The sequence below is a fragment of the Solanum lycopersicum genome, chromosome 10 (assembly GCF_036512215.1).
Source record: "Solanum lycopersicum chromosome 10, SLM_r2.1".
Taxonomy (NCBI): Eukaryota; Viridiplantae; Streptophyta; class Magnoliopsida; order Solanales; family Solanaceae; genus Solanum; species Solanum lycopersicum.
In genome coordinates this window covers 26,080,909-26,092,653 of record NC_090809.1, presented here as the reverse complement: position 1 = coordinate 26,092,653, position 11,745 = coordinate 26,080,909, and the positions used below count along the sequence as shown (strand labels likewise).

General features: G+C 28.2%; 1 long non-coding RNA gene across 1 annotated transcript; it reads left to right on the top strand.

Annotated features, from left to right (window-relative positions):
• The first annotated feature begins 1,516 nt into the window (after positions 1 to 1,516).
• On the top strand, positions 1,517 to 3,757 carry LOC101260584 (uncharacterized). Its single transcript, XR_183188.5, has 2 exons — positions 1,517 to 2,225; positions 3,244 to 3,757. It is a non-coding gene; the product is annotated as an uncharacterized lncRNA (long non-coding RNA).
• The last annotated feature ends 7,988 nt before the right edge of the window (positions 3,758 to 11,745 follow it).

Genomic DNA, 11,745 nt, shown 5'->3' with positions numbered 1-11,745 from the left:
GAGAGCATCCGAAAGGATGAATTCTCCAAAAACAAACCACAGGTGCGGACGACATCATAAAAGATGCCTCACAACGTGAAACTTTTTCTTAGCAGCGAACTGAGACATAGTCCAAAGAGGATTGTCAAACTCTTAGGACACAAATAGAGGATTAACTTCCACCATAATCAAACCACACCCCTATCAGAAGGCATGTGGATTTTTCTTTGGCTTTTGTTAGTTTCAGTTTTGCATCCGGATTTTGGTGTCTGCCGGAGGCAAGTTTCCAATATAAGTGACAATGCACCAAGAGCTTTGAGAATTATGTTCGTGTAAGTTCTTAATTATGGGTGTGAAGCGAGCCACATTCATGGTTAAGAGATTACAAGCCTCTTTTTCATACTCTATTTAATTTGTCAATTGTCCAGAATAAAAGGTTATCTAGCATAATATATTCCTTTTTCAACCGATTGAGTTGAACTACAAATAGCCTGCTACCTTGAGTTTAAGGATATATAAGCGAGCTCAATGTTGAAAACTCGGCTGTACAAATCTCGCTCTTGAATCTTATCCTCGAGCATTCCGGTCCCTTCATAATTCGGTATCAGGATGATTTTTGAATTCCTCCAGAATCGTGCATTAATTCAAGCATAATAAAACTACAAGTGACCTGAATTCTCATATAGCCTGAGATATGTAGGAAACCCATTTCCAGGGCTCGACTATAATTCCTAAAATTCGTATCAAATCGTTTTCTTAAAGATGGATATGGGGTTTATCAAAATTAAATTAGTCAATTTTATTTTCCTCGAATCTCTTGCATCAGTCCAAATAAAATGAAGGACAGTTGTTGAACTCAATTTTAACCCTTCTCGAAATAAATTGATTGACGAGCTTTTTAATTCCAAATGATTTCAAACGATTAGTTTCATAAAATAATAAAACAATATATATATTTTGCAAGTTATTTTAACTAATGTCGTCATTTTTGTTTCAATTTTTTAGATAATATAGTTTGTTTAACATAAGTAGATGTATAATTATAGTATTTTATAAAGGTCGAAAATCGTCTCAAGAGATTTTATTTCTAGTAATTATTTTTATTGATTTAGTCTAGTATAATTTAGGTTATTCAAATTATTTAGTTTATATTCGAGCTTTATTTTATTTCATTTAAGAAGTTATTTAGTTAATTATATTAATTCGTCCTATTTAGTTAGAAGATTTTAGATTCAATTTTGATTAAGTTTCAAAACTTAAATTGGCTAATTTGCAATCGATTTGATGACTTTACTAATTCAAAACCAGCCATCTCTTTGCCCCATTTCTTGGATCCTTTAAGGCTCCACTTTGGGCCTCAATTGCTCAAACCCAATCTTTTCCCAATAATTTCAGCAGCCCAACCCATTTCCTCCATACTTTAATTCAAATCTTTAGCCTTTTTTTAATCCAAATCCATCAGCAAAACTAACTCAAAGCCCAGTCCAATCCCGCCAATTATTCCCCCATAATTGAAATCTATTTTCCAAGAATACCCAAACGCCAAATAGAGACCCAACTGCCCCGACCAATCCAACTCCAATGTAAGAAAACCCAAATTCAGCCCGTACGACCCTCTCCAGCGAGAACGTGATTTCTCAAAAAAAGCAGTGATAGGCACAAATCGTTCTACCCTCCCCTTGTCGTTTTCTTTGAGCTCTCTTCCCACAATACTATTGTAACAGGAGCAAATCGTCTTTTGGCTCGAGATCGATCCATGTATTCCCCCTAGGACACCAAATCGATCGAAGACGTTCGTCCCTCTTTCCTCTTCAGGGATAGAGCTGGAACCTCAGAAAAAGGTGTTGGTCTTTTTCGGTGAAAGAATTCAAATTTGTTGAAGATGAGTTTTGACCCGAATTCGATCCGTTTGTTTTAAAAAAGAACGAAAACCCTAGTCATTATATATATATAATTGCCTTGGTTCATTTGAGGGGGGGAGGGGATTTTTGTAGAAAGAAATACAGAGGAGAAATTATTTTTAGGGAAAAGAAAAAAAAGAGCAATTTTTTTGAGTTGCTCTTGGTTTGGAAATTCTTGACAGAGCTTCTAACAAGTTTTTAAGAATATGCGCAAGTATAACTCCGAACAGAAAATTCTTGGGTTTGTTGTCGATTTCTTTGATTACTGTTCGTGTGAGAAGTTTTTTTTTCGTGGTAACGTTGGTCATCTTATATTCATCGTCCCAGAGTCGCTGTCCGGAAAAGGTAATTCCCTTCCCTGTTTGATATTTTTCTCGTCTTTTCTATTTTAACGAGATGTGTTAGTTGGGGTTATAGATTGTTGTCGAATTTGGTGTTTAAAATATGATGTATGATTGCTCTTAATAGATTTTTTTATTTCGATATCTCATTTGAGTCCAGTATAGTTGAGATATTTCGGATGTTACATATGAGGCGACTTTTGTGTACTCTATAGTTTAGTTAAACTTTCATTAGTTTCAATCTTGAGTGTGTTAACGTCCGATGTTTGCTTCATTCAATGTTCGATGAGTTTGATGCAATATAACGTCATTGGGTTCATCTTTGCTTATTCGCGGCTCGATTTCTAGTCACAAGTTAGAATAGGTCTCTAGTTTATGTCCGTCGAGTTATTTATGTGTGTGACCTTCATTCTTCATGTTATTGTGTTTCTTCCTGTTTTTTTTGTTTGTTTGAGCGCATTTTTGTAGATTTTCCATCCATTGATTTTATCAGACAAAAGGAGATAGTTAGGTTCTTAATTTTATGTTATTTTTATATATGTGTTTACTTGGGTGTTTAAGTAGGTGTTTAGTTTATCTTAAGATTTGGGGCAGCCTCTCGTTTCCATATATTTATACGTTTGGAGTTTCGTTAGTGTAGTGTTATCCGCCATCATGTCATGCACAAAAATGAGAATTAACTCGTGGGCAACATGGGGGGTTAGTTTCATTGTGATGAGTATATTTGGAAGCAATAGTTCATACATGAGTAACTCTCTTGATTTTACATATAACTCATGATCTAATACCCTTTGTCCTTAAATCTTTATTAATGGATAGAAACAAAAAAAAATAATAAGAAGAAGAAAAATTGTTTGGTATATTCTAACTTGAAAGCTGCTGTACATTTGCTCCAAGCATAAATATTGCTTTTTAGTTTATTTTAGATCCTAATTTTTTTTTGTTTCGCATCATGTGAACCCGTACTGAGTTTGATTATACTCATTGTTTTGTCATCTCCCCACATTTCTCCATCCATTCAGCCGTCTGGGCAAACTTAAGAAGTGTGTGGACAGGTTAAAATCAGCAACATTGCTGGAAATTGATTTTTCAGCCCCCGAAAAGCCGAAAAACAGGTTGATATACAGAGAGTATACACTGGTAGACATTATTAATATGCCTTGAATACTTGGAAAACGTGTCCAGGCAATGGAGAACTCAAAAATACAAAGTTTTGATTGAAATCGCAGGTTTGGGAGAGCAAAAACCGTCAATATACACAGCATATACATCAAATATACACTCAAGGTGTATCATGATTTTGAAGGAAATAGGCTCAAAGGCCCTGAAAATTGCAGCGGCAGTATTTGGGCCTAAGGCCCAAATTTGATATCTCCACTCTTTCTTATTTATTTATATAATTATGATGTTGGACTAACATATTATTTGATTTTTGATTTTAATTTAATTACATCCCTAAGATAGCCATTTCTCTTTATATTAAAAAAAATACAAATATTTATTTTATAAATGTTTATTACTTAGATTTTATTTTAATATTGGTCTTGTTAACAGATATGAATTATTTTCACTTTAAGTAATTCCCCTATTTTATTTTTCCCTTAATATAATATGATAATTAAATTGAGCAAACGGAAAAAAAAAATTCTTTTACTTTAGTTAAAAATTTGAAAAGTTGTTTGAAAGTCATTTTAGTCAAATTGCTGGTCAACCGCAAGTTAGCGGGCAATCCGAGGGCCTAACACCTTCTCGGAATGCACATTTGAACTTTGAACCCTTTTCAACTTATTTTTATCTATTTTCATTCTTTTGAAAAATAATTAATAAGTTTTTTCTTGATTTTTACTAAAAATCAAGTGGCGGCTCTGTTAATTCGGAAAATTGATTTCTTTTAAATTATAAGATTAATTAATTTTTATAAACGTAGTCATTTTTCCTTTTACTATATTTTTTCATAAATCAATTTTGACTTATTAATATTTAAAATTTATTTTTATAATTATTTTAAATTAAGATGCCACGTGTTTTTTTTATTTGCTATTTTGCCACATCATATGCACGTGTATTACACACACTTTCTGTTTTGATTGATTGTTAGAAAAATGATCAAATATGTATTTATTTGTTAAGGTTGAAGTGTCTAATAGGAAACAATATTTGTTGAAGTGTCTAAATAAATTATACGAACAACTTTAAGGGGCCACACATGAATTAAGCCTTCTATTATTAATAAAAGAAACATTTTTAACCTTTTGTCCTTCATCTTATTACAATTACGAAAGAAAAATATTTTGAAGTATTTTATTTTTATTATTTAATTTATATAAAATGTATATTACTATTTAACCTTTTTCTTCCTTTTTTGAGTTTTTTCATTCATGTTTTCATTAATTAATTTCATAATTCATACCTCTTTAATTTCTATTATTAATAAAAAGATATTTTTTTAATTTTTGTCCTTCTTCTAATTACAATTACGAAAGAATTTTTTTTTTTAAAAATATTTTAAGTTTTTTATTTTTATTATTTAATTTATATAAAATGTATATTACTATTTAGCTTTTTTCTCCCTTTCTTGAGTTTTTTCTTTCATGTTTTTCATTAATTAATTTCATAATTCATACCTCTCTAATTTATATTATTAATAAAAAATATATTTTTAAATATTTTAAGTATTTTATTTTTATTATTTAATTTATGTAAAATGTATATTAATATTTAACTTTTTTCTCCCCTTTTTGAGTTTTTTTATTCATATTTTTCATTAATTAATTTCATAATTCATACCTCTCTAATTTCTATTATTAATAAAAAAATATTTTTAAATTTTTTGTTCTTCTTCTAATCACAATTACGAAAGAACAATATTTTTAACGGCGGTGGGTGATTCATCAATATGAAGAAGAAAATTTAACGGCGGTGGGTGATTCATCAAGAGTTGGTTAGAGTAAAATTTGAAATAGTAGAAGTCTCAATCATTTACAAATATAAAGATGCACTTATTGTTACTTATATAATTTTTCAATTAATTTTTTTTATCAAGATATGTACCCTTCAAGAACAAGATTATATTACAAAGCACACTTTTTGTATCTAGGGTAACATGATCTTCCACGGATTATTTTGTTGCTTAAAGAAAACTTTCGATATTTTCATTATATAAACTTTTATCTTTTGGATATACAATCAATATTCTATATCGAGATATATAATGTATATAACATGTTAATGTGACATAATTTCTCGATCAAGAATATTCCATCATCTTTTGATATTTAGATGATATAACACATTTCTTTCTTTTGTGGATTTTTAATTGACTAAAAAGGAGATGAAATCCCCTCCATTGAGTTTTTGTTTCATATTTGTTAACACTTGTGTAAAATTAGCCTATCAATATGATTGTGGAGCTCAAAAACTTCACAAAACATTTAATTCTTCTAATTTGATGAAACTTTTCGGAATGAGCCAAGTTTGTTTTGTCAATATCGGATTATAATAAAAATATTTTTTTAAGTTATAGAGTAAATTGATTTTTGTTTAAGTTGATCATTATGAAACTTAAAAAATGAGTTTACTATCTTCATAAATTAATTTGTTTGATAACTAAAAAAATTAATGTTTATTACAACTAATTACATATCATAAATTACAAAAGTCTTTGTTTATTCATGTTTTCTACTTAAATGACATATCTCCTCAACTCCTTTCTACGATTCTATTCATTACCTCTACATTTAGTTTTTTCAAAATATAATGAATTTAGATTTTAGTCTATCATTTGCACATCAATTATTCAAGATTTGCATGTAGAACATCTTCATGGAAGCATATGTTTTTTATTTATTTGTGGTTGTAAACTTTTGGTAACAAGACATACTCTAATTTTATTTAAAATTAATGAGGAAATACTACTGTGTTGTTTTGTTCTTTTTATTAGCGGGTTGATCTATCTCATGACTTGCAATTCTTTTTATCTATTTATATTTTTTGCTAAATAAGCATGTCTCATCAATTTGTTTTTTACTTAGTTCTTTATCTCTTTTGAAGACTTCTTTTCATTTTCTTTCATTTACATCATATATTAAATTTACTCAAAATTATGTCATTTATCTATTTTATAAATGAGCCTCTAAATAACTTTAAAAATTAGTGATTTATTTTCCTGATGACGTTATGTACATATTTTGTATTTTAAAAATTCATTTATTTTATAATTATTCAACATTGTAAATGAGGGCAAAAATGAAAGAACTTTTCAACATCTCTCTTAAACTTGGTACAATTCACTTATTTTGAATTATGAAAAACGCTAAATGATTTCACTTATTATGAAATAGAGGAAGTATGTATTATTTATTAAAACTCGAGATTTTGAGATTTTTAAAGTTTTGTACTAAAATAATGAAATATATTTTTTTTAATTTTCTATCTTTTTAGTAATGAAATAAAATGACCAAAACAAAATACACAAAATCCACACTAATGAATTGAAGTATTATTTTAATAAAATATATTGAGTAAATAAAGATAAAATTTTTTAGTTTGTGTGAAGATGAAAAGAAATTATAAATAATTTCAATAGATATAAAAAACAAAAATAACAGAAATTCTTATATACTAAAAGTCCTACTTAGTTCTTTTTCTCTTATTCTTTGCTTTTTTTGTCATTATTTATTGTAATTTTTTCTAAATAATTATACATTTAATGAGTTTTGTAACTCCTCAAGAGTTAAAATATTCACTATTTATTATTTGTATAATTATTCTTTGACAATTAAAACAAATAAAAATGACTATAATTTTGTACTGAGTTGTTTATTGAAATATTAATATTTATTGCTTTTATATTTTATTGTTATGATTTTTATATTTATATATGATTTAATTAAAATAATTAGTCGTTCTTTATATTACTATTTATATGCTTTTTGTTAATTCTCATATTTTAACTTGACACATTTTTTTTTTTAAAAAATAAAGAATTTTATAAAAGATTATGTACCTAACAAGTATTTCTTTTGTTAAATAAATCATACTAAAGAACTATATTTAAAAAGGTCTAAGTTCATTAGTTCCTTATATAAAAATAAACATCCATACTTTTAAAAAACGAAGATGACAAATTATTTACGTTTCATTTGATGATCCACGACAAATAGAAAATTAAGTACAAAATTAAGTTAACATTTTTTTCAATATATAAAACATAATCTTTTCACCCTAATAAAAAAATACAAAAATACTATCTTATAAATTGAAACAATTGTTATAAACATTTTATAGCTTTTACTAAGCATTGATCAAATTTACTGCTAATTTATAAAAGAAATTATTTTTAAAATAGTTGTAAAAATAATTGTTAGAATCGCGCGATGCGCGAACATGTTAACTAGTATATATATATTTATAGGCAGAAATAAATAGATCGACTTAGTGTATGTAGTTTATCAATCACATATCAATAGAGACACACAAAAAGTAGCACCAAGACTTAAGAAATTATTTTTTAATCATATTTATCAGTGAAAGTGTATCAAGTGAAAAAAAATTGCTAAACCAATAAATATTAGTTATCTAGTGGTAAAACGTACCTCACTCGCATTACTTATAACATGGATTATATTTTTCAAATGATGCATTTTATATTTAAGAATATTATGTATTGAACTTTTTCATTTTTACAAAATTGACTGAATTCGTTGGTTTTAATATTTTCCCTCACCAATTAACGTATAAATTCTATCTATTTCTTATGAAACACTTGTATTAGTCTTTTTGTAAGTTGTCACTTGTAATTATGAACAACTGTAGCAAAAAAAATATTGTATTTAGCTATAAAAATTTTCTTAGCAAGTAGTGAACAAATTTTAAGTCGTCGCTATTTAACACCTTACATATATTGTGAATTCTTTTTTGACACTAAATAGTAGATTGATTAGAGACAATAAGATCTTTGTACCAATTATTTATATTACTAGTGACGAAAATAAATGTCATAATTAAATCTAAATTTTTATAGCTAAAAATTATAATATTTAACTACGAACTCTAATTTGTCGATATTGTAACAACATACTTTTGTAGATGAAATTTTTTTGTGTCCAAAAATTAATAAATTTTAAGACAAGATGTAATTGTCATGAATTAGATACAATATAGTGATGAAATAATGTGTCACAATAACTTTAAATTTGTGACTCACACTACATAACAAATGACGCCAATTAATTTTTTCGTGGGATACTTAAGTGGACAAGACTTTGCTAGAACTTTTTATATTTCGTAAGTAAAAAAATGTGTCTCATATTTTTAAGCACGAAAAATAAATTTTGTCACTAAAAGCGAACAATAAATAACGAATTTGATTTCATAACTAATAATTTCATACTATATATCATATTTGTTGTAGTGAATCTTGCCAGGAAAATTTAATTGGGACAAAATCAGGATTAAGGAAAAAGTATAAAACGTATTTCACTCTCCTTGATGAAAGTTTTACTTGATATCTCAGAGATGACACATTCTAATCTTATATCTCAATATCTCAAATGTTGATGTTAGCAATGTCTTAGTGAATACATCTATAAGATTATCACTTGAACATATTTTTTCGAACTTCTCTCTTACTATTTTGTTGAAAATCATGTGCGAAGATGAACTTTGATGAAATGTACTCTGCCCAATTTCTTTTGATGCATCATCCTTCAATCAAGTTATACATGAATCATTATCTTCATATATGGCCGTTGGATTATCTCTTTTCAAAGAAAAATCACACAGTTCTCTACATCTTCATAGTTAATAATTTGTATGTACACCAATTGCACTAATACATGATATTTTACAATCATCTTTATCAGATCAGTCTCTTTTATGCTGAGCAATCTCATACTATTGGGGTACTCAATGAAATTGCTTTAAGTACACCTTTTGAATACTTCTAGGATTTTCATGTAACATCCATCATCTAGCTAGACAACACATATTCAAGAATTTCATCTATTTCATGACTGAGACAAAGAGTCATTGCATCCACCAGAGAAGAATATATCTCCATCTAATAATCTCAAGATTTTTGCATAAATCCTTTATGCCCCAAGGTACAAACCGTACTTTATTTCTTTACGATTGTACTTTCGCACAATAATTTATTTATACACCACGGACATTATATCTTGATCATGAACTATAAGTCCAAAATATGACTTCTCAATGTAAAATATAATATACTTGAATTGTGCATTTCATTTGGCCAATTATTTATTTATCCACACTAATTGATATATTTTAATTCAAGATCCTCATCATCATCGGGAGCATTGAGCGTTACTTCATATAAAAAATATTGTCGACGATCTTTTGACTCGATTCCTATGCGACATAATTTATCAAGATCTCTTCATATTTTGTCAGGTACCCGAACCTTTGCCAATGTTTTATGAAGTGTTATGCCACCATGCTTCTTTTAAAGCACTTGTCTCATTATAATAACTATCTTGATCATTTGATCCTATCATTCATTAAGAAGTTTTTCATTTGGAATCAATTGGTCTATCACGTTTCACGCGTACCATAAACTGCCCTTCAAGGACTTCTCATTGGAATATTTACAACTAAATTATAACATAGGGTCAATAAATTCATCTAGCAATTAATTTGTAACATTATGCAAATGAATTATCCCTTGAACTTTAAGTTCAATTTTTAACAGGGATTGAGATAATTCATCTCATAATTCTCATCTTGCAATCATCTCTCCCCTTAATGTTAGAAAATCTAACATTCACCCCAATCTCATTTGGGGATTCATCTTGTACATGGTGAATCAACTAAATCGCGAATCGCATATCCAAACATTAGATGAAATTTATTTGGTTCCTGACCATGAACCAATTATGATGGAGAAATCTTGTTGGTTTAATGCATAAATATTTTTTACATATTAAAAAAGTTCATCTCAAACGAAATTTTATTTTCAACCCATGACTTAACTATAATTGGAGACATACAATTTTTGCTAAACCAATCAGCATTATCAACATAATTTTATAGTTGTGAATTGTGCTTTAACAATTCGAACAAACAACCTTATAAAAATCAATTTATAAGTTGACAGCAGAGCACATGTGACCATTCCATAAATGTAATTATCATATAGTTGTAGACGGTCCACATGGCAGGGAACATGCCTATATTCACCTTTTTATATGTTTCAAAAACCTCAAGAAATATAATTTCAACCTTAGCTGGTATAATGATAGAATTATCATTCAATTATGAGAAAAAGTAAAATAGAGGAATTCTTGAAGAATCTTTTATTTCTTCATCATATAAGCCACATAAATTCAATCACTTTTGCATCACATTAGATTGAAAAAGACTAATCGATCATGTCAACTGATCTTTATTTTTGTCAAATCTCCCGTAAAAGTGAGTTGTGACATATATCATTTTTCTCAAACCTATCATAAATTTGAGTGATGACATATTTCCAACACATAAGGATTTTACCATATCTTTATTCATTTTCTTTTATAAGGTCAAGAATTCAAGATGCTTATCATACGTCACATTCGCTTCAACAAATAGACTAAATATTTATATGTGCTTCACAAATTTGCAATATAAGCACATTATCATGCATTTAAAGTTAATCAATTCTGTATGACCACGTCAACATTCTTTGAAAATTTATTTGTACCGCTTCTTTTATATTTCTTTCTTTTTATGAAAGATTTATATATTATTAAGTCGCACAACGATCATGGGTCTTATGACCTTACATTTCATTATGATGATAAGAATTACCTTCACATTATGAAGGACTATTTGGAGAACGCATAGTGGTGTTCCTTTTATAATTACCAGAATGATGACTATTATAATGCTGTCCCCAAAGTCCTTATTCATACATTCAATCATTAGTCATATTTCAGACTTAGTAGTATTCACTACTACCACATTCATACGATAGAATGGAGCAATTGAATTGATTTCAAACTTATCATGTGCTGCTACCACATTCGCTTTTGGTAATGAAGCAAATTCAATTGCACAAATTTCATGATTTTTCATCAAAGTAGTAATCATCATTATATCATCACTATGGTGCATTGAAACTCACACTCAATGTATTATCCATATAAGGCTTGTTAGACCATAATTCTATGAGACTTGAACCCAATCCTTATTCTCATGGTACATCAAAAATCAATTTGACTTCTTAACCTTTTAGTGCGATAGAACTTGAATCTATCGTCTTACCCTTAAACATTTTTCATTATGGTGCATTCGAACTTTAACCTGACCGTCTTACCCTCAACTAATGGTATAATATACCAAAGTACAACATGACTCACTCTTTAAGTCTTTCAAAATATTGAAATAAAATTCATAAAATATAATACTCATACTCATTCTATCAAAACTTTATACCTTCATCTATTTAAGAAACTTTATGGAGTAGACACTATTCAACAATAGTAGTATATACCTTTGGTTTCTGGTCAACATTAGTAACC